Source organism: Musca autumnalis, unplaced genomic scaffold (assembly GCF_047663935.1).
Source record: "Musca autumnalis isolate F117 unplaced genomic scaffold, ASM4766393v1 scaffold_2, whole genome shotgun sequence".
NCBI lineage: Eukaryota > Metazoa > Arthropoda > Insecta > Diptera > Muscidae > Musca > Musca autumnalis.
In genome coordinates this window covers 40,839,637-40,858,822 of record NW_027411755.1, presented here as the reverse complement: position 1 = coordinate 40,858,822, position 19,186 = coordinate 40,839,637, and the positions used below count along the sequence as shown (strand labels likewise).

Below are 19,186 nucleotides of genomic sequence, written 5' to 3'. Positions count from 1 at the left end.
GGTTTTCATTATAAATTAGTCAGTTAGGAAGACAGCTGCATTTATAAACCTAAATATAAATATTTATTTCACCCTATTCCACAATGTAGAATTATATCTAAATACATTTCCAAGAAAGCGCTGCACTTGTTTGGTGCACTGATTTCAAACTGAGTGGTCGTGTTTGATTGAAAAGGATTGGAAAAAACTTCATTAAAAGTTACATAGCGAAGACAATATTATGAAAGAAATTAAGTGCGTTGTTGTAGGTGATGGATACGTGGGTAAAACTTGTCTCATCGCCAGTTATGCCACTAACAGCCCTTTTGATGAATCTTTCGTACATTCTAGAAACACTAATGTAATGGTGGATGGCGAACACATTCAGGTGTATCTGTGCGACACTCATGGTCAAGAAGATTATGATCGTACGCGTTATGTGCACTATCCGGAAACAGATGTGTTTTTGATTTGCTTTTCACTGGTCTGTACAGAATCATTTGCAAATGTATCGCAGAGATGGTATCCCGAGGTGCGGTATTATTGTCCCAATGTACCCATAATTTTGGTAGGCACCAAACTCGATTTACGCAATGATAAGGCCACACTTGACAAATTAAAAGGTAAACAACAAACTGTCATTACCCATCAGGGACGTAGCCAGGATTTCATTTCGGGGGGGGCCCACCTGACCAAAATTTTGAAAGTTCATGTTAGCGAAAAATTTTTATTTAGCAATGATGTAAATCTTATTTTAGACTTACATTACTGATTAAATAATTTCCATTACTATTTATAATTAAAATGACGTAAGACTTCTTGGCCAATTTCCCCTTGTTTTCAGAATTTTTTTGACAATATATAAGAGTTAATATATGTTCAAAACAATGGATATATTGATAATCGCATATATTTTTGGGTGTATCATTAATCAAATAACTCACAACCACAGTGAATGTTATGTAATTCAGTCATATCACTACGTTAAGACCAATGAAACAGTATACAATCGGAAACCCTTAGACATTTCTTTACAAAAAACTCCAAAACACTTTCCTTTTTTTTGTTATTTTATCACGCTGCGGTTCATTTTTCAATTTCGGAAATTCAGGTGTCCAATCGTAGTTATTGTCATAAAGAAGCCAATTGCAGTTATCTGCCTAAAGATATTTTGGTGCCCAATGGTAGATCTTATCACAAAGAATTTCTGAAGGCGAATAGTGGTTTTCTTGATAGAGAACCAATGCTAAACAATAGTGTGTCTATCCATCTAGAGGGTATTTAAATGACAAATTCTGTCGCCAATCGTGAATAAATATACTAATTTTCCAATCCAATCCAATATGAATTCGTTTAAAATGAAATTCTGGCGTCCAATCCAATGTATTCATACCCAGCCAGCATTTTTTGGAAATCTTAATCAAATTCGAGTCTTTTTTGATCCGACTGCACGATTAAAAAGCTGGAATATGAGCTCATTTTCTGATCATAAATGACTCCTTTGTCGGGAGGAAAACGTAACCTCAGGCGACTCTTCTACACAAATCAGAAATGAGTCTTCCTCTGCATTAGTTTCGAGTAATTTTTGACCATTTTCTGATGGTATATAAAGTCTTTTTCGAGTCTTATTTCAATAATTTATTGGTGATTTGTTGAATAATTTGGGAGTCTTTTTAGAGTCATGTTTATAATCGTTTATGAGTCTTTATGGAGCCATTTATGAGTCTTTTTATTAGACGAAATAAATTAAAAAAAATATTCTTTTTTGTTTCTTTCCTTTGTTTTGTTGTCTTTTCTGCTTTGTTATTCCTTTTAATTATCCTTTATGTTGCGCGGTGATTAGTGTACTGCCTCTTCATTTCACTTGGCAAAACCTGAACATGTGTTGTGCTTGTCTATACTCTTAATGTTATACGTTACATTTATATCAAAGTTTTGTAGAAAGTGTATATGAGAATTATTTACAACCAAACAAAAATAAAACAAAACAAACAGTTTTTAATCACCTAACTGTTCAAAATATGATCAGAAGATACATAATTATAATCACTTTTCAAACACCTGCATGACCCTTTTTTGTTGAAGCATTTTTCATTCTTCATGATGATCAAAATGTGACAATAAATAACGAAAAAGTAGTCACAATTTAAACGCCTCAATGATTTATTTATGATTGCTACACATTTGCTGTTGTATTTTAAATTGAACTCTTTTTAATCATTACAGGGAGTCACTTTCGAAATACTGAGTATTTCCAAAATTTTCGGAGAAGTGTTGTTTAAGGCCTCTCTGGATAATTAGTAAATATACCTGTATAAGCTTAAGACATCAGGAGTCATGGCTTCACTTCTTTTATTATAAAAATTTAGTTAAAAGTAAAAATATGAAATAAATAAATTAATAAATAAAACAAGTAAACAAAGGCTGTAGTCGGAAAGGGCCGATCATACGATACCCTACACCACTACCCTGCGAGTTAGCTTTCAGCAAATCAAAGTTTCTTTTGGACAAATAAACTTATTGTAAGAAATAACTTTTTGGAGTCTGCAACCTTATCACATTAAGTTTAAATAACAATATAATAATTGTTCCACAAACATTTGATTACATTACAAGCAAAACACTGGATATATTAGGCTGTAAATCTGTTATCTGACCACATAAATCAACATAATTGGCATTAATTGAAAGGGCAAGAGATGTCATTCCAAATATTATTATGTGTGGTCCAGGAATAAGAATGTTACCGGTATATTTAAAATTTTCACAACTTTCACACAAAAGTTGTGGTCCATTTAACCCTCTAAACATCATCCGATCACCATCTCAAATTGCAAGCTTCTTCTTTGTCATATAACACTGTGTGTAATTTTTTGAGTCATGTTTTATTAACCATATTCTGACTCCACAGTGTGATAGAATACCAAAAATGAGAAGACACGTGTCTCGCCGTTTTTCCCTATCTCATCAACTCTCGCGGTTATAGGCCTCCAAAGGTTTGAGGCTTTGATGTCAAAAGGGTCATTTAGTCAGAACTATATCTTTCAAACCGTTAGGAAATTTGAATTTATCTCAGAGGCAAAGTTGTAGCTCTTGTCTTAAAGAACAAAAATTGTGAACACACATAACCCATCAAACTTCATCTGCAAGGTCAAAATCGCCATGGTCAAATTTCTTTTAAAATTTTTCTCAAGTTTTCTTATACAGCTATCAAACCGATCAAATTTGAAGGAAGCAACCAACTGCAAAAATGTACCTCAGATCTCAATAAACATCTTTCTAGAATATACGAACCCTGAAGGAACATGTCTTAATGGTCAAAATAGCAAAACAATTGCGATTTTTATCCTCTGTTCTCGGCTTGTGCTCCATAGATACTAAACCGTTCAAAATTCAAGAAAACAATCAACCACAATGGTGTAGCAAAGGCTTCAATAAACAACTTTCTGGAATATGCGAAATGTCTATGAACGGTTCTTAATGGTAAAAATAGCAAAAATCTTTTGAAAATATCCAATTTTTATACTTTTTCTCCGACTCTGGTCCAACGATATGCAACCGCCCAAAAATTAAGGATACCGTCAACCACAAAAATGTACCTATGATTTCAACAAACATCTTTTTAGAACGTATGAAGATTCTAGGAATGATTCTTAGGGCTGAAATTCACGAACAATTAAATTATTTTTAACATTACCCCTGCTCAGGTTTGGAAATAACAAACTCAAGGAAATTTGAAAGGTTTGTTATTTACGGACCTGAACAGGAAATAATGATCTAAAATAATCGAATTTTGAGCTTGAAGAACTTGTTTGTTGAAATCTAAGGTACATTTTTGTAGTTGACTGCATCCTTAATTTTTGGGCGGTTGCGTATCGTTGGACCAGAGTCGGAGAAAAAAGTATAAAAATTGGATATTTTCAAAAGATTTTTGCTATTTTTACCATTAAGAACCGTTCATAGACATTTCGCATATTCCAGAAAGTTGTTTATTGAAGCCTTTGCTACACCATTGTGGTTGATTGTTTTCTTGAATTTTGAACGGTTTAGTTTCTATGGAGCATAAGCCGAGAAAAGAGGATAAAAATCTCAATTGTTTTGCTATTTTGACCATTAGGACCTGTTCTTTCAGGGTTCGTATGTTCTAGATAGATGTTTATTGAGATCTGAGGTACATTTTTGTAGTTGGTTGCTTCTTTCAAATTTGATCGGTTTGATAGCTGTATAAGAAAACTTGAGAAAAATTTTAAAAGAAATTTGACAATGCCGATTTTGACCTTGCAGATGAAGTTTGATGGGTTATATGTGTTCACAATTTTTGTTCTTTTAGTCAACAGCTACAACATTGCCTCTGAGATAAATTCAAATTTTCTAACGGTTTGAAAGATATAGTTCTGACTAAATGACCCTTTTTACATCAAAGCCTCAAACCTTTGGAGGCCTATAACCGCGAAAGTTGATGAGATAGGGAGACACGTGTCTTCTTATTGTTGGTGTTCTGTCACACTGCGGTGTCAAAATATGGTTAATAATTTTCGTGTTGCACAGTGTAATCTTATATTATTTAACATACAGAGCCGCTACAAAATCGGATAAAAATTTTGTTTTTGGTCCATTTAACCCGCTAAATATTTCTCGATCATCACCAATAAGAATAGGGATCTATTCTGGGCTGAACCCGACCTCCATACCAAATTTCGTGACGATCGGTCCATAACTGCGGCCTGGAGCGTGTTTACAATTTATAATGGACAGACGGACGGACGGACGGACGGACACACATCTCAAAATCGCTTTATCTCGTCGAGATATGAAGATTGGTATACCACATTGGGGGTCTCCGACGAATATTTCGCGGTGTTACATGATTTTTTACCAAAACAAACTTATAATACCCTTTCCACATTGTGGTGTAGGGTATAAATACCTCCCTGGAAACGATTTCTTTTTTTGCAACAAGTGTTCTCGGGGTCCCTATTACTACAGTAAAGTTTTTTCAGGGGCAAGTCCATACTTCCAGAGAGAATGGCCCAAAACCTGTAAAGAACACCTACTGCTACCATGTGTAGTAGGCGGTGTGCACGACAAATTTCGAACCGGATACTGCGTTGGTCCAAACTTTGTTTATCACAATATTTCTGCGAGCCTTATACAAAGTTCGATGATGGTGCTTTTCGGTCTACTCCTTCTGGTATTTTCCCAAAAAATTTCAAGAATTTTACCTAAAGTGGTATGCGCGATTTTCTTGAACGGAGCAACAGATTTGGTCCAAACTTTGATTTAGTAATATTTTGTCCAAACTTAGTTTTAATATGGGGTACTGGGGTACCTCCCTCACAAACCTTCAAAATAGTTGTTTAATGCAGTTTAAGGTCTGTTCGAAGATCCTTAGACATTTTTACTGAAGGTATTCCTTGTGTTTAGAGCGATATAATGTTTTTCGTGGGCAAGTCCATATATCTTGAAAAAAGCTGAAAATTATTCTGTGACGAACTGAAATGACTGGTGGGCGCAATATCTTTTAAAAGGAATGACTCCCAAAATAAGATCTACTTCCAAAATGAACTATGTCGGTCGGTAAATTTCTTCAGGTACCTCCTCCGCAACACTTCTGGTCAATAATAAAATCCATATTTTGTATACGTCCGCCATTTTCCGACACAATTCTCAAAATCTCCTAATACATAGATTTGAGTTGAAGTATTTTGGTTGTGTAGCCGCTATTCGATCTGTCCATAGATGAAAGTTTCATTTCCTGTTCGCAAAGTCGACTGATACTTGTTGAGATTTTGACGAAGAAGAATCTGTTTCCGATCAGTTTTTTTGATTTCGTTTGTCGTCACAAAGTCCTTTGCCGAAAAGGAAAGATGATCATTTTAGAAATGTGCATCCATTGAAAGTACTTCCTAAACTAAAATTCAAAGAGTAATCGACAGAAAAATCCTTGAAGATGAAATTCAATATAATTTTAAAATATTGGAAATAATACGCAATAAATAAAATATAAACATTGACTTCAATAATCTTGATTTTATTAAAATTCGAAAAGTTCGAGCAAAACATAAAAATACGACAAATTTTTTTGTCCAATAGACATTTACTAATTTGTAGCAAGGCACCAGTTTCAAATAAGCACAACGACGACACTGCGGTAGAACAGAAATTATATCATACAAAATGGTTGATATAGGTGTGTTTGCGTGAATTTGTAATTGTTATGATTTTTAAAATAGTTTATTACAAAAACGTCTTAGAGAATAAGATTAAGCAACAATTTTATATTTTATTCCTGAATTGCTCTTATCAAAAATTATAAAAACAAAAGATCGCAAGAATGTTTTTCTAGATGTTGTTTATGAGCCAAAGTATTGGACGTAATATGCAACAAACGTTCAATAAATACAAATTAACGTACTGTTCTGAACTCAGTAACACTTACAGTCAGCCTAAAATTACGATTAAACGCTTAAACAGCGCCTTAAAACTTAACAGCAACTAACAAAAAGCCTAACTTTTTCACTATTTTTATATTTTCAAATATATTGGACAATAAGTACACCAATGTAGTTAAATAATTCTCTGTAATACTTCCTCCAAATACTTTACATATTTCTTGAAAAATGTAAAACAGTTTAAAATTTTACTCAAACCTTAAAAAATGTGTAGCATAAGCTAATATCCTATAGGAACGAAAATCATTTCGGGGGGGGCCCGGGCCCCCCCCCTGACTACGTCGGTGTTACCCATTACCAAGGTATGGTGTTGGCCAGACAATTTGGTGCTGTCAAATATTTGGAATGTTCCGCATTAACGCAAGAGGGATTACAAACAATATTTGAAGAAGCCATACGCAGTGCCAGAGACCAAAAGGGGCTCAAAGTTTCCTTTCTCTCATCACTCTTTTCATTGAAGAAATAAAAGAGAATTATTATAATAATTTGTAAAATTACTTATTAAGAAAATAAATAAAGACTTCTCCAACCAAAAAGTTTTTAAGTTAATTTTTCTGCTTGATCTGGGTCTGGTCCGATCGATATCCAGTTTTATGAATGTTTCTGTTTCGATGGTTTGGTACACCTAGCTGATTAGGTTTGGCAGCACAGTTGAAACGTTGCAGTGTTTGGTGCGAGCCTGTGCCGCATGCTCGGATAATGGTTTGAACGGTGTCATCAATCATCGCCCTATATGCCTGTTTGCACCATCCCCAGCGTAGTTAAGCCAAAACTAATATGGTTTATTGTGGCAACTGACGCTGCTCAGCTGCAATGAATGGGCGATGAACTATGAGGATCCCATTCTCACAATAGTTTTTTATATCATATGTGACTGCATCTGTGTGAAAGCTTATTAAAACTCAACATTTTAAACGATATAACCCATTTAAAAAACAACCTCTGTACCAAATAGTATCACCCTATCATAACTAGTTTGAACTCTATCAAGATATCAATCGACAGATGGACCGACGGACATAACTATATCGACTTCTAGGATTTCCGATACATTGTATTATCTACCCATTGTATTATCTGCCATTTTGCATCACAACTAAATCGCATTTGTATTTAAAGTTTAAGCAGTGGTCATTCACCACTCTTCACCCTTTTTCTACTGTTAATAGATACATTAATAGATCCCTAATCGATTTGCTGTCGTTAGTGTGCGGAGATTTTAGTTGGTGCACTGATTTCAAACTGGGTGGTAGTGTTTGATTCGTGATATCGCAAAAAACCAATAAATTCTCGGATAATTGGAAAGAATTGGAAAAAAGTATATTAAAAGAGCCACAGCAAAGACAATAACATGCAAACAATCAAGTGTGTAGCAGTAGGTGGAGGTCATGTGGGTAAAACATCGCTTTTCATCAGTTATAGCACTAATACCCCTTGTCCTACGTGTAACGTCTTCGTATATTCTACGAGCACCAACGTACTAGTTGATGACAAACCCATTACCTTGGTTCTGTGCGATGCGTTTTGTCAAGAACATTATGATCGTTGCCGTTTTATGTACTATTCGGAAACAGATGTGTTTTTGATTTGCTTTTCCCTGATCGATCTAGAGTCATTTGAAAGTGTACGTAACAAATGGTATCCTGAGGTGCATCATTATTCTACCAAAGTACCCATAACTTTGGTAGGCACCAAACTTGATTTACGTGATGATAAGGACACACTAGAAAAATTAAAATTAAAAAATCAAACTGTCATTACCCATAGCCAAGGTTTGGCCACGGCCAGAAGAATTGGCGCTGTCAAATATTAGGAATGTTCAGCATTTACGCAAGTAGGAGTAAATGCAGTATTTGAAAAAGCCATAAGCACTGTGATAAACCCCAAGTGGCGTAAAGTTTTCTCTCTCTTTTCCATCTTTTCATCGAAGAAATAAAATGGAATATTTTAAATAAGAATTTAAACAAGAAATAATTTGTGATAATTGTATTAATAAAAAGTGAAAAGCAAGTAATAATGTTGTTGTGAATATTTTCAGATAATAGAAAAATAAAAAGTAAGCTCAAAACTTACTTACTTAGCTGGCCCATTACAGAACAATTGTTCCATAGACCGAACTAAGAAAAGATCTCCAATTCTCTTTGTTTAATGCATCGCTTTTTGGAATACCGCGCCTTGTCATTTCTTCATCCACTTGTTTGCGCTATCTATTCTTTTCCCTGCCAATTCTGCATGCACCGCCATGTGGCTCGAATTTATACGCCTTTTTAGCGGGTTCATCATCGCTCATTCTTATTATATGGCCTAGCCAACGCAATCGCTGCATCTCGATACGTTTAAGTATATTGATGTCGTTGTACATCAGATACAGCTCGTGGTTCATACGACGTCGATATTCACCGTCAACGCAGATCGGTCCGTAGATCTTTCGAAGAATTTTTCTCTCAAACACGCCAAGCACTGCCTTATCTGCTTGCGAAAGTACCGAGGCTTCGGAACCATAGATCAGCACGAGTAGTATCAGTGTTTTGTAAAGCGTTATTTTTGTTTGACGAGTTGTGGCTTTGTTTTTAAAGTGCTTACTTAAGCCAAAGTAGCATATGTTGGCCAATACAATTCTTCTTTTTATTTCACAACTGATGTCGTTAGTTGTGTTTACGGCGGTGCCGAGGTAGACGAAATCTTTTACTACCTCAAAATGATAGGAACCAACTTCAACAGTTGGTCCGATCTCAATGGACGCATTGCGCGTCGACACCATAAGCTTGGTCTTCTCGCCGTTTACCGCCAGACCCACTTTAGCATATTCTCCTTCGACCCTCATAAAGGTATCGGTTACTTCTTTTACTGATCGTCCCATGATGTCTATATCATCAGCATAAGCAAATAACATGTGGCTATTGGTGTAGATTGTGCCACTTCTTTTGTAGTTTTGCCTCTCGTATAACCTTTTCTAGCAGGATGTTGAAAAGATCACACGAAAGGCTGTATCCTTGCCTGAAACCTCGTTTAGTACTGAACTGTTCGGAGAGGTTCTTTCCAATTTTAACTGAAGATCTTGTGTCAGTTAGAGTCATTTTACGAAGCCGAATGAGCTTTGCGGGGATACCAAATTGCATTGCTTGGAATACCTTTGAACGTAGCGGGCTGTCGAAGGCTGCTTTATAATCGAAGAAAAGGTACTAGGTGTCGATCTGCATCTCTTGGGTATTCTCCAGAATTTGCCGCAGGGTAAATATGTGGTCAATGGTGGTCCAATTATTTCGTTGACCATGACCCTTAGTCGTTCGCACAATATCCCTGACACTATCTTGTAGGCGACAGGGAGAAGACTTATGCCCCTATAGTTGGAGCATAAAGTCTTATCTCCATTCTTTTGGACGGGACACAGGATGCTCAAGTTCCAATCGTCGGGTACTCGTTCTTCCTGCCAGATGGAGCTAACTAGCTGATGCTTACACCTTATCAGCGTGACGCCTCCGGTTTAAACAACTCGGCTGGTAGGCCATCAGCTCCTGCTGCCTTATTATACTTCAGCCGATTTATTGACTGTGCGGTATACATTCAATACCATCTTCTGGGATTGGGACTGTGGTATCTTCGTCGTCTTCGCTGCTATTGGATACCAACTGTTTTGAAAAATGTTCTTTCCATATCCTGAGTACACTATCTTTATCAGTTACCAGATTACCTTGCTGGTCTCTACAGGAGGATGTGCCAATTCCAAAGCCATCAGTTTGATGTTTCACTCTTTGGTAGAATTTTCGGAATTCATTCTGTCCCCTGTACATCTCGATTTGTTCACACTCCCGCTTTTCCATCTCTCACTTTTTCCTGCGGAAAAGACGTTTCTCCTCTCTCCTTTTCTCCCAATACCTCTCTCGTGCGCTACGCGTTGCTACTGATTGTAAAGTAGCCCTATATGCCGCATTTTTCTCTTCGGTAGCAGCACGACACTCCTGGATTCCTTGGTGGAGGTCTCTGGTATCCAAGTACTGACTTTGCGGCCATTGTCCTGATATGTTATCGGGACGAGGAGTGCTTTGATTAAGCAGTTGGGCCAATTGAGTGGAATATGCTGTGGTTATCTGTTGTGATTGCAGCTTACCGATGTCCAACTTCCGTGTTGTGTCTGTTCGCACTTTGTTTGCTACGTTTAATCTGGTACGTACCTTTGCTGCAACAAGGTAGTGGTCCGAGTCCATGTTTGCACCTCGGAACGATCGTACATCCAACACGCTTGATGCATGTCTTCCATCTATCACAACGTGATCAATTTGATTTCTTGTTCTTTGATCTGGCGACAACTAGGTGCCCCTATGAATATCGAAATGCTTATATCTGGTTCTGCTAACTACCATGTTTCTTGCAGCTGCAAAGTCTATCATCCTCATACCATTGTCAGATGTTTCACTATGGAGACTGAATTTCCCGTATATTTTAAATGACATTTAAATTTTTTTCTAGGGGAGGGTTACTAACCCGACGCCCAAACCCACGTTTTTAACGTTCTTCACACCGTTCAAAACACCTATAAATAAAATTCATGTTAATAATCTTAGCTCTGATTTTTTTGTGTTGCTTTGTCCTTAAGATTCGAACTACCGGACTCGCCCAAAACCTGTAGATATTGGAATGTCCAGTAGATATGTATATTAAGTGGTTTCGAATCAAATAAACGGTCGCAAACTGCTCTGGGACAGAAATTCGGAATAATGTCCGAGTCTCAATATTAGCTAGATCGATAAGACGAGTCTTTTGCGCCCTAACAGATATGTCAGTTTAGTTGCACAGCTTTGAAAAATGACATAGTACTATATGAAATCATAGAAATGGCCTCCGAAAAAATTTTTGATACGAGGATATGCGAATTTACATCTGTAATAAATGGCCTCTTTGTAGGTAAGTTGTTACTGCCATGAAATTATGCGTTAGGGTTATGACTTTTTTACATTATAACCCTGTATCATAGCGTGATGAGTTTCTACATAAAATTACATAAAACCCCAATTATAAAGTGATTCGGTGAAAAAATCTCACGCATAAAATGATTTTCGAATTTAAATTTATCAGAATTATGGTCAATTTTGTGAAGTCACTGCAAGTAGATATGTAATTGAAAATAAACTTTAGAGCCACATGAAATAAACAAACCGAAGTAATATTTGTTTCTCACTAATTTTCTTTAATTTTTTAGAATCATAAAAATATCATAAAAGCTTTTTTCAAAGATATACAGGGAAATTATGAATATATCCCTCGGAATTTTCCGCACGGAAAATAATTTTAAAACGTGAAATAATTTAAAATCAATACTTTAAAACTTTGAAAACCTATTAATTTTTATACCCTCCACCACAAACTGTATTGAAGTGAATAGGAACAATTAGTTTAATTTCGTTTTATTACAGTAGTAGTGGATATATCTCAACTGATAATACTCCCTTCAAAACAGCTCACATGGGGGCGACATTTTTGTTCTTTCCAAAACTTGGATACAATTTTCCGAATTGAGCGAAATACATAAAATTGGGCAATACCGACTAGACCTAAACCTGGATATTCTGGATTTGGATAATTAACAACATCGGGAGCACCGTTCTATGGAGGCTGTATAAAACGTTGACCTGTACGGATAAATTTCTGGAGGAAAGTTTCGTAACTCCAGCGCAGACTAAATACCAAATTTCAGTAATTCCAGTTGAATAATGCGGCTAAAATTTTCAAAATACGGAAAAATGGGAGTGAAATTTCTATGGGGGCTATATAAAAACATGAACACTGCCGGAAAATTTCAGCTGGAAAGTTGTATACCACCAACGGACTATTAAATATCATCCGCCTTCGATGGGACATTGATGATGATGGGTGTACATCAAAACGTGGACCGATACCGATAAATTGCTGGAAAAAAGTTTTGCATCCCAAAGGATGACGAAATATCAAATTTCAGCCATTTTGGTAGGATAATAAAACCTTCAAAAATATTGAAAATTGGGAGATATGGACAAATTTCAGGTGGAAATTTGTATACCCTTAACGAAAACTTACTACCACATTTCAGTCATTTTGGTGGGATATTGAGGTCACAACCTTTTAAATACCGAAAAATCAGGATGTACCGTTCTATGGGGGCTAAATGAGGACGTTGACCTATACCGACAAATTTCTGCTGGAAAGTTGTATACCCCCAAAGAAGACCAATTACCAAATTTCAGCCATTTCGGTGAATAGTGAGGCCATAACCTTCAAAATACCGAAAATAGGGAATTACCGTTCTATGGGGACTATACTAAGGCGTGGACCTATACCGACATGTTTCTGGGGAAAGTTGTATACCCCCAACGGAAACTAAATACCAAATATCAGCCATTTCTGAGGAATATTGAGGCCACAACCTTCAAAACACCGAAAATGGGAAGGTAAGTTTTTTGGGGGCTATAAAAAAGCGTGGACCTATACCAACAAATTTCATATGGAAAGTTTAGTACCCCAAATGAAGACCAAATACCAAATTTCAGCCATTTCGGTGGATTAATGTGGCCACAACCTTCAAAATACCGAAAATCGGGAGGAACCGTTCTATGGGGGCGATATGAAGGCGTGGACATATACCTACAAATTTCTGGGGGAAAGTTTTATACCCCCTACGAAGACTAAATACCAAATTTTAGCCATTTGGGGATGAGGCTAAAATCTTCAATATACAGAAAATCGGGTGATATCGTACTATGTGGGCTATATCAAAACGTGAACCTATATTAAAATTTTATGGTAGAAATGTTTCTTAGCCTCTGGAAACATAAAATGCAAAGTTACAACCGATGTGGTCAAATGAGACTAATACATTCAAAATATGTTAAAGTGACGCGTACTATTTATGGGGGCTACACCAAAACGTGTACCTATAGAAACAAACTTTGGTAGAAATGTTTTTTAGCCTCTGGAGACACAAAATACCAAATTACAACCAATTCGGTGCTAAAATGGGACAAATGTCTTAAAAATTGCTTAAAACGACGACGCGTCATGCGTCACTTTACTATACGAAAACTTGGACCTGCATAGCCCGCTTTCAATACCAAAAGTCCTGCGTACATATGATAGACTCTACCAAAATTTCATCCACCTACTTCAATTCGTTCGGACGCTAGAGAGATTTCCACAGACGGACGGACATGGCTATATCGATGTAAAATTGCCGCTGATCACGAATATATATACTTTGTGGGGTCTACAATGATTATTTCGAGTAGTTACAAACGGAGTGACAAACTGAATATACCCCCCATCTTATGGTGGAGGGTATAAAAAATTATGAAATTGGGGAAAGGAAACAAATTAAGTTTTTAACAAAAAAAAAAAAAAAAAAAAAAAAATCAAAAAAACGTTATTATTTTATTATTTGTTGTAACAACTTGTATTCACTGCCCCCCATACGACGCTACAAGTTTCATCAGGGGCAAGTCCATACTTCCTGAAAAAAATAGCGTTAAAGGTGCAAAAAAAACCCCTATGGCACCGTGTGTAGTGGTTGGAGCGCAAGATAACTCTCGTGCGGATCTGCCGATTCGGTCCAAGTGTGGCAAACTTTGTTTAAGTTCGAAGATAAGTCATATCGGTCCACTCTTTCAGGTACCTCCCCCACAGAAGTTCAAAAATGTTCGGAAAAATTGTGCGCACGATAACTCTTGATGGGAGAGACCAATTTGGTCCAAACTTTTCGAATATGGACAATATTTGTCCACTCCTTCGGGTACCTCCCACACAAAATTTTGGATAAATTCACTTTAAGGCCTGCTCTCGGATCACTTTGATTTTTGTAGAAGCAACTTGCATTTGCTGCCTCAACTACGACAGTAAAAGTTTTTTCAGGGGCAACCACATACTTCTTGAGAAAACAGCCCGAAATTTGTAAAAAAAAAACATTATGACACCATATCGTCTGTGTCATGCTTAAGTGTTCCATACGCCATTTTTGACGTTTTGAGATAAAGGTACCTCACTAGATTTTAAACCGTGCTCTTTCAGATTTGTTAATCAGTTTTCTTCTATCTTCAATAGTTTTTGAGATTTTCAGATGTCAATATGTTCCATATCCGCTTTGTGACGCAAAAAATCCTATCTTTTTGTTCCATATCCATAAAACGTGTCGTATGGAACAAAACAACTTTGAACTTTTTTGTTCCATATCCATGCCGCGTGGCCTTTGGAACAAAAAGAGACAAAAACGAATTGTTCCGCACAAAAAATCATGGCGTGTGGAACAACAAATTGCCCAATTTCTTCAAGTTACGAACAATGTGACGAATGGAACAAATTGTGTTAAAGGACTGGGCTTAAAAAATTAAGAATAATAGTTTTTAAATCTAAATATTTTTGAATAATGAAATTTTATATCAAAACCACAATTTCTCTTCGCTTAAGGTAACGCATCCTATAAAAAATTCCCTCGTTTTAAAACAAGATTTTGATTTAAGCCCACAAAAATATACGCTGATACGTTCATTCGTCTTGAGGTTAGCGTAGACACCGACTACAAAAATTGTATTTTGAGAAAAACGCGTTTAAAGTTTTTATGTTACATTAGAAATGCAAAAATCAGTTCCGATCGAAATGTTTACCTCATATTCTACGCTACTTCTATATATTTCAAATAAATAAATGTTAAGGAGACCTATAATTATAGTCCTTAATGTATTTATTTGCTCATATAAATGTTTCATTTGAAGCCATGAATTTTTAACCTCACAGTAGCACTTTACATAAGGGAGGTGGAACACAATTGATAAAAAGTGGTTCAGTTGAAATATGACAGAATGTGTTCCATGTGACACAAATAGCCAAAAACACGAAAAAAAAAGAACCCATGGAACAATTCAGCAACCTTTTGCAATTATAAAAATCGGCCATACCTTCTAGACTATCAGAGATATCTGACTAAAATAAACTATTGATATATTCTTTGAGTTTAGTTGAGTAGAACTGAGCTCTTAAAGTATTGGATTTTTGTACCACTTTTAATCCGTATGGGCTCAAACATTAACTTGAGTTTTTCTCGAATCAGGCAAATGGCGTATGGAACACTTAACCATGACACCGACGATATGTAGTGGCTGGGGAGCTCGCACCGAATACTGCGTTCATTAACGCTTTGGATTGTACAGAAAGGGCCCGAATTTGAAAATAAACCAAGTTTCGACGATATTTAGAGATCCAAAGTTTGGAAAAATCGGTTGCTACGTCTATGGGAAATCGCGCGTACCATTTAATCGAATATTTTCGAACTTTTGTGTGGGAGGTACCGGAAGGAGTGGACCTATAAGTACCACATTCGAATTTCATCTAATATTCGAAGAAATATTGCAATATCCAAAGTGTGGACGAATGCGATTTTACACCTTTCGGACTGTTTTCTCAAGAAGTATGAACTTGACCCAGAAAAAACTTTTGCTGTCGTAATTGAGGCAGCGAATCCAAGTTGATTCAACAAAAATCAAAGTGATTCAAGAGCAGGTCTTAAAGTGAATTTATCAAAAATTTTGTGAGTGAGGTACCCGAAGGAGTGGACAAATATAGTCCATATTCGAACCTGATCTATATCTGGAAGATATATTAGGATGTTGAAAGCATGGATCCAATCGGCCACTCCCATCAAGAGTTATCGTGCGTACAAATTTTGCGAACATTTTTGTACCTGAAGGAGTGGACCGATATGGCTTTTTTTGAACTTAAACTAAGTTTGGACAAAATATTACGAAGGCCAAATTTTGGACCGAATCGGTTTATCCGTTCGAGAGTTATCCAGACACCAGCCAGACAGACGGACGGACATTGCTAAATCGACTCCAAATTGTCTGAAACGGATTTCGTCCAAATGTACTTGGGGTCTAAAACCATTATTTCGATGAGGCACATTTTGCCCGTATGAAAGTGTATATCACAAATATTGTCAATTATTTCATATTCCATTTCAAAAAAACATGTGATACCCTACGCATTTACCCCTGGGAATTAGCTTTCCACATATCAAAATTTCTTTATGGAACATATAAACTTATTTTAACAAGTAACTTTGTGGATTCTGGCATCGTGTGATACGAGCTTAAATAATAATATAATAATTGTTTCACAAACATCCTAGAAGGGACAAGGGAGACTTCCCTCATATCAATGAGTGAGTATACCCCGACTTCGCTCAATGATATGGGACCCACAGCTTATACACCACTTGTAGAGAAGTTTTACATGGCTGAAATACTCAGAAAATGTCGCAAACCTTACTGAAGGATATTTTGGAAAAAAAAGGTGGCAAAGCGACCCATGATGCAATGTGTGTATAAAAATCCAATTGGACAATTAAAACGTTAGGGCACCATGTAATTTGCAATAATGCAAAAACTTGGAATGGGCAAATGTGATTCTCTACACAAAACCTATTATATATTAAGCAGTAGTAGACCCGTTATCTAGCTGATACGTTATTGCAATTTGCATGAGGGGAAATGCCAGTGGTTATTTTTCCATATGTTGGCTACTTTGCTGGTATATGCTTCCGGGAATTAAAATGTGGACCAAAAATAAAATTTGTATATTTTTCATACAAAAGTAATGGTCTATGTCACCCGCTAAACAATATCATATCATCATGCAAAATTATAGGCATTTTCTTCAACCTAAACTCTTACCTGGTGCAAAATTTCTTGACTATTGAGCTATAATTGCGACCTCTAGGGTGTTTATGATTACACTACAAAAAAAACTGTATATGTACAGTGGTGTGAAAAATAATAAGGACAGTGACATTCACAACTTTCTGTCGCTACTAAAATGTGTAAAATGGAAGACTTTGCGATGGAAATTTGTTTTTGAAAATGTACATGTATTGCAATAAGAAATCCCGTTACGATTTTGTTTTCTTTCTGTTTAGTTTTTATACAAAACAAATATTTTTCGTAAAATCCGTGATTTCTGCTGTGAAAAATAATAAGGACAGTTTTTCGTTTTAGTAAAAATAAATTGACATTATTTTTTTGCGATTCTTTCCTGTAAGTAAAAGTTTAAAATGAATTAATTTCTATTCATTAAATGTTATATCTACCGGTATTTTCTAGTTTTTCTTTGCAAATATGGGTAAAAATACGCATTGTTATCACGCTACTCGAGAAATCATTAAATGTTTACATAAGGAAGGAAATTCATACAGAAAAACAAGTAAGAACGGCGTTAAGTTCGGCCGGGCCGAACTTGTTATACCCTCCACCACAAGTTGTATTGAAGTAAAATGGAATAATTAGTTTCCTTTCGTGTATGAAGAAGACTTAATACTAAATGTCAGCAATTTCGGTAAAACAATGTGAGACACCATTCTATGGGGGCTATTTCAAAACGTCGATCTATACCGACAAATTTCTGATGGAAAGTTTTTAGGCTCAAAGAAGACTAAATACCAAATTTCCTATATTTCGGTAAGAGAATGTGGCTAAAACTAAAAAAATACCGAAAATCAGAAGTAAGCTTCTATGGTGATATAGGAAGACGTGGACCTATACTGATAATACTCTTCTGGAATATTTTATAACTCTTAAAAGACGAAATAACGAATTTCAGCCATTTCGGTTGGATATTGACGTCACAATCTTCAGTATTACGAAAATCCGGAGGTACCGTTCTTTGGGGGCTATATCGAAACGTGGACCTATACCGACGAATTTTAGTCAGAAATGGGGCAATATAAAAGCGTGGACCTGTGCAGACATATTTCTGGCGAACAGTTTTATATCAGATTGAAGACTAAATACCAAATTTCAGCCATTTTGGTGGAATATTGAAGACACAACCTTCAAAATACGAAAAATCGAGAGGCACTTTTCCATGGGGGCTATATGAAGGCGTGGACATATACCGACAAATTTAAAGGGGAAGTTTGAGTACCCCCAACGAAGTCTAAATACCAAATTTCAGTCATTTCGGTGAAATATTGAGGCCACAACGTTCAAAATACGGAAAATCGGGAGTTACCGTTCTATGGGGGCTATATGAAGGCATGGACCGATGCCGACAAAGTTCTGGGGGAAAGTTGTATACCACCAACGTAGACTAAGTACCAAATTTCAGCCATTTCGGTGTGATAATGAAGCTAAAACCTTCAAAATACCGAAAATCGGGAGGTACCGTTCTATGAGGGCTATATGAAGGTGTGGTCCGATACCGATAAAATTCTGGGGGAAAGCTTTATACCCCTAAAGAAGACTACGTACCAAATTTCAGCCATTTTGGTAGGATAATGAAGCTAAAACCTTCAAAATACCGAAAATCGGGAAGTACCGTTATATGGGGCTATATAAAAGTGTGGACCGATACCGACAAAATTCTGGGGAAAGTTTTGTACCCCTAAAATGACTACGTACCAAATTTCAGCCATTTTGGTAGGATAATGAAGCTAAAACCTTCAAAATACCGAAAATCGGGAGGTACCGTTCTATGGGGGCTATATGAAGGTGTGGACCGATACCGACAAAATTTTGGGGGAAAGTTTTATACCCCTAAAGAAGACTACGTACCAAAATTCAGCCATTTTGGTAGGATAATGATGCTAAAACCTTAAAAATACCGAAATCGGGAGGTACCGTTCTATGGGGGCTATATGAAGGTGTGGACCGATATATCCCGTTTTCAATACCAACCATCCTGCAAGTAATAAAAACTTCTGTACCAAATTTTGACTCTCTATCTTTAAAATTGCGAGCTGTATC

General features: G+C 36.4%; 2 pseudogenes; both read left to right on the top strand.

Moving 5' to 3' along the window:
• The first annotated feature begins 220 nt into the window (after positions 1-220).
• On the top strand, positions 221-7,192 carry LOC141392226 (ras-related C3 botulinum toxin substrate 1 pseudogene; annotated as a pseudogene).
• A 499-nt stretch (positions 7,193-7,691) lies between these two features.
• LOC141392225 (ras-related C3 botulinum toxin substrate 1 pseudogene) lies at positions 7,692-8,367 on the top strand (annotated as a pseudogene).
• Positions 8,368-19,186: the final 10,819 nt, after the last annotated feature.